This window comes from Rhineura floridana, chromosome 4 (assembly GCF_030035675.1).
Source record: "Rhineura floridana isolate rRhiFlo1 chromosome 4, rRhiFlo1.hap2, whole genome shotgun sequence".
Classification (NCBI taxonomy): domain Eukaryota; kingdom Metazoa; phylum Chordata; class Lepidosauria; order Squamata; family Rhineuridae; genus Rhineura; species Rhineura floridana.
This window is the reverse complement of record NC_084483.1, coordinates 174382165-174388061: the sequence shown is the minus strand read 5'-3', so window position 1 is coordinate 174388061 and position 5897 is coordinate 174382165.

The window sequence follows — 5897 nt, the reverse complement described above, 5'->3', positions numbered from 1 at the left end:
CTGGCGGCGGCGCCTCTGCTTGCTACTGACTAAGCCGCTTGTCACTTTCATGGAAATCACGTGGCGCCCTTTTTGAAACTTCGGAGGGAACTGGCTGCCTGACCACAGCGGGCCGGGGGTCTGCGGCGGCTTTCAGGCGCGAAGCCGGCCCGATGGGGAACTGAGACGAGAGGGGGCTTTTCCCTTCTTCCCGCCCCGCCGGCGGTCTGTGGCTCTGGAGCTGTCATCTGGCCCTGCAAAGTTACTACCTTGCCGTCCTGTACCTGCTACCAGTTTCAGTTGGATGGGCTGTGCAAACTATTTCTCGCTCAGATAATTCTCATATATATATAACACGTCCAGAGGGGGGGTCCACTGTTGCAGGGAAAAAAATTAATGGTAGCCTTAAAGATTAACAAATTGACTATATATGGCTATCCTAGGGCAGAAAGCTTTAGCAGCCCGCTTCATCAGAGGCATTAAGTGTTATCCTGATTAGTTACAGGTAAAATTACACACACGGTGGTGGAGCTGTTAACAGGGAAGCCAGAGGAAAATGAAATACAGAAAGCACAGACAGTAATAATTATGCTTTTAAAATTGCCCATTGACAAAACAGTCATTTTGGCATTGCTAACACACATCCCCTTTGTTCCAAGTCACGCCACGGGTGATAGAACTGAACCTCTTCATTAATATCTGGTGGTAAAAGATCCATGCCAGGCAACAGAATGAGGTGGTAACTGACTGCTTATCTTCAGATCGCTAGGGAGGAATCATATCACAGTAATAGGCAAAAAAACTTGCAGTTTAAGAACGTACCTATAGCCCACAGATACTTCTATCAAACTTTAAAAAGCAGGGAAATTGGGCAGCTATAGTGAATGCACCAGGTGAGCAGGATACCTGAACTCCTCTCTGATGTATTGAACTGCCCTACAGATTGGTCAAAATGCAAACACAATTTGGGTTGGTCTTTCAGTCCAATCCACTTGCTGTGTAGCTTGAAAGAATTTGGTAACATATGGGGAGTGATGGCAACACCTGCCATCTCCAAAGATAATTTTATTTTTGTATGTTTCAACTGTTCTTCTTACTTTGCTTCTTTCCTGTGTTACTAATGTTTCTACAGAGAATCTAAACTAGAAACGTTTATTTCCCTCATTATTCATCCTAGAAATCCATGTCAAATTTATTTTTATTAATTTCAAAGCCTTTTTATTGGTCAATGTCATATGATGGTGAAGACAGCCTTTTGTGTTTCAAATTGGAGGTTATGTTCTATTTCTATTTTGGGTGCATTAACAGTGGAATGTGAAACTGCAGTTTGATGTAAAATCAGACTGATTCCAATATATTGCTACTTAAGCAATGACTCTAGCTGTTGGAAAAAAGAGGATGCATGTTTTCAGCCGGCTATGTTTAAACCACTTCATTTAAGGCAAGGTCAATTAAAAACAGAGCACACCTAGAATTTTGCTAGAATATATTTCACCTCCCACTGTTTTATCTTGTGCAAATTGAAACGCTCCTGAAGTCCACTGGAGTCTATCCTGCAGGAATCAGTGCCATTATTCCACAATTATGTTTGGAGGTTTTTTAGTGTAAATTTTGCAAAGTGTTGCTGTACTTCACATATTCACAGAAACAGAAACAAAAGAAAATGATTTCCTATAGGAAACTTCACTACAATTGCAAAGGAAATCAGACATATTCAAAGTGACCATCTGAACTATAGCAACTGTCTTAATAATGTTGCTTCCTCCCTGCTAAAACAAGATCAGCACAGCACGTCTTCTTTCTATTCTTTGGGCTGATTGCAGGTATTGCCACCACTCACCGTATGCTCAGAGGCATGTTGCCAAATTCTTCCAAGCTACGCAGCAAGCAGATTGGACTGTGAAAGACCAACTAAGAACATAAGAACATAAGAAGAGCCTGCTGGATCAGGCCAGTGGCCCATCTAGTCCAGCATCCTGTTCTCACAGTGGCCAACCAGGTGCCTGGGGGAAGCCCACAAGCAGGACCCGAGTGCAAGAACACTCTCCCCTCCTGAGGCTTCCGGCAACTGGTTTTCAGAAGCATGCTGCCTCTGACTAGGGTGGCAGAGCACAGCCATTATGGCTAGTAGCCATTGATAGCCCTGTCCTCCATGAATTTGTCTAATCTTCTTTTAAAGCCGTCCAAGCTGGTGGCCATTACTGCATCTTGTGGGAGCAAATTCCATAGTTTAACTATGCGCTGAGTAAAGAAGTACTTCCTTTTGTCTGTCCTGAATCTTCCAACATTCAGCTTCTTTGAATGTCCACGAGTTCTAGTATTATGAGAGAGGGAGAAGAACTTTTCTCTATCCACTTTCTCAATGCCATGCATAATTTTATACACTTCTATCATGTCTCCTCTGACCCACCTTTTCTCTAAACTAAAAAGCCCCAAATGCTGCAACCTTTCCTCATAAGGGAGTCGCTCCATCCCCTTGATCATTCTGGTTGCCCTCTTCTGAACCTTTTCCAACTCTAGAATATCCTTTTTGAGATGAGGCGACCAGAACTGTACACAGTATTCCAAATGCGGCCGCACCATAGATTTATACAACGGCATTATGATATCGGCTGTTTTATTTTCAATAACTTTCCTAATTATTGCTAGCATGGAATTTGCCTTTTTCACAGCTGCCGCACACTGGGTCGACATTTTCATCGTGCTGTCCACTACAACCCCAAGGTCTCTCTCCTGGTCGGTCACCGCCAGTTCAGACCCCATGAGCGTATATGTGAAATTCAGATTTTTTGCTCCAATATGCATAATTTTACACTTGTTTATATTGAATTGCATTTGCCATTTTTCTGCCCATTCACTCAGTTTGGAGAGGTCTTTTTGGAGCTCTTCGCAATCCCTTTTTGTTTTAACAACCCTGAACAATTTAGTGTCGTCAGCAAACTTGGCCACTTCACTGCTCACTCCTAATTCTAGGTCATTAATGAACAAGTTGAAAAGTACAGGTCCCAATACCGATCCTTGAGGGACTCCACTTTCTACAGCCCTCCATTGGGAGAACTGTCCGTTTATTCCTACTCTCTGCTTTCTGCTTCTTAACCAATTCCTTATCCACAAGAGGACCTCTCCTCTTATTCCATGACTGCTAAGCTTCCTCAGAAGCCTTTGGTGAGGTATCTTGTCAAACGCTTTTTGAAAGTCTAAGTACACTATGTCCACTGAATCACCTCTATCTATATGCTTGTTGACACTCTCAAAGAATTCTAATACGTTACTGAGACAGGACTTTCCCTTGCAGAAGCCATGCTGGCTCTGCTTCAGCAAGGCTTGTTCTTCTATGTGCTTGGTTAATCTAGCTTTAATAATACTTTCTACCAGTTTTCCAGGGACAGAAGTTAAGCTAACTGGCCTGTAATTTCCAGGATCCCCTCTGGATCCCTTTTTGAAGATTGGCGTTACATTTGCCACTTTCCAGTCCTCAGGCACGGAGGAGGACCCAAGGGACAAGTTACATATTTTAGTTAGCAGATCAGCAATTTCACCTTTGAGTTCTTTGAGAACTCTCGGGTGGATGCCATCCGGGCCCGGTGATTTGTCAGTTTTTATATTGTCCATTAAGCTTAGATCTTCCTCTCTCGTTACCACTATTTGTCTTAGTTCCTCAGAATCCCTTCCTGCAAATGTTAGTTCAGGTTCAGGGATCTGCCCTATATCTTCCACTGTGAAGACAGATGCAAAGAATTCATTTAGCTTCTCTGCAATCTCCTTATCGTTCTTTAGTACACCTTTGACTCCCTTATCATCCAAGGGTCCAATTGTCTCCCTAGATGGTCTCCTGCTTTGAATGTAGTTATAGAATTTTTTGTTGTTGGTTTTTATGTTCTTAGCAATGTGCTCCTCAAATTGTTTTTTAGCATCCCTTATTGTCTTCTTGCATTTCTTTTGCCAGAGTTTGTGTTCTTTTTTATTTTCTTCATTTGGACAAGACTTCCATTTTCTGAAGGAAGACTTTTTGCCTCTAAGAGCTTCCTTGACTTTGCTCGTTAACCATGCTGGCATCTTCTTGGCCCTGGCGGTACCTTTTCTGATCTGCGGTATGCACTCCAGTTGAGCTTCTAATATAGGGTTTTTAAACAACTTCCAAGCATTTTCGAGTGATGTGACCCTCTGGACTTTGTTTTTCAGCTTTCTTTTTACCAATCCCCTCATTTTTGTGAAGTTTCCTCTTTTGAACTCAAATTGTGTTTGTATTTTGACCAATTTGTAGGGCAGTTCAATATCTCAGAGTTCAGGTCTCCTGTTTCCCTGGTGCATTCACTATAGCTGCCCAATTTCTCTGCTTTTTAACGTTTGATAGAAATATCTGTGGGCTATAGGTACATTCTTCAACTGCAAGGTTTTTTGCCTATTAGTGAAATTCCCTGCTTTTTAATCCGGGAAGTAAGAAATGGGATCCTGTGCAAGTTTGCTGAGAATGGATTGATCATTTGCATGCTTATTTAGTTCAATGGATTTACTCCCCTGCAATCATGCTTAGGATAGGTGAAACTGACCACAGAGGATGGGGAGGGAGGAGGAGGGAGAGGGGAGGACAGGTTTGATCATTTGCCTGTTTATTGAGTTCAGTGGGACTTACTCCCATGAAATCATGCTTAGGATAGGTAAAACTGATGGGGGGGGAGGAAGAAGGAAGAGGGGAAGGAGGGGAAATGTGAATGTGAAAAACCCACGCTGGCTATAGTATACAGCCACTCTCGTGGCTATAAAATTAAATGCATATAAATCACCCACTGTTGTTCTAAATGTTGTACAGATATTACAAGATAAGACATTTCCTGCCTGCAGAACCCCAGTCTAATTCTAGTGGGCATGACAACTGGATGAGGAAGAAGCAAGCACTGGGACAGTTTACTCCTTCACTGGTGGATGAATGGGCCAGCCTGCTCTTCTCTTTGCCAAGATGTTCTGGGGAGGAGGCACAAGGCATTCAGCTTCCCAATGGCCCTCAGCCTCACAGCTACTGGCAAAGGTCACAGTATGCTTCTCTTCAACTCTGCAATCCCAGAGTATCAAAGGTACACACACACATATATAAACATACAACAGAGCACGGGTCAAACCATAACCTTCTTCCCTGAGGCTACAGATTGCTTTTTAAAAAAAACTTAACAGGGAGCACTTAAAAAATAGTAGCAGAGAAGCATTCAAAAAGAACTGGTATCCTCCACTGTCATTTCAGGATTGTACCATTTCATTCTGCTGTGTGCGCAGTCTGGCATCTAAGATTATGAGCCGGCTAGAGAATACTGGCCCATCTTAAGAAATGGGGGGGGCAGTAAATGCCCACTTAATACAGCCAAAAGAATAGCGCTCAATATTGGGAAGAAATCAATATGCCACTACACCACACATCCTTACCTAGAATAGTTTGCATGGTGCTGCTAAATTATTTATTACTACTATACACAAATCATTGTGAGAAAAAGGAAAGGGAGGAAATACAACAGGGAGAGAACAGGAAGGATATAGTGAAGAGACAGAAGGAAATAAATTTAACATAGTCTGCATTGTTAATTTGTGCTGCTAAGTTTCTACATTTGATATTATGAGCCACCCTTAAAAGTTTCTCTAGAAAGAGAAAGTCAGGTTATAAATCCTACAAGTAAAACAAACTAGCAAGGGGAGGTAACCAGCACACAGAATGAATATACAGTAATAACTCAGTTAAGGAATCCTGTAGGAATGAAGCTCCTTTTAACAAAGGCTTTTTTAAAGGAGAAACTGACCAGCTTTGCTTTGGATAAACTTTCAAGCCTGGGTCTTTGCTTTAAGGTGAAACTGACTAGCATGTGTCTGCAATCAATAAACTGATAAACCTGTGCCTTTGCTTTGCTAGGGTGCTACTGATAAGCCTGTGTCTT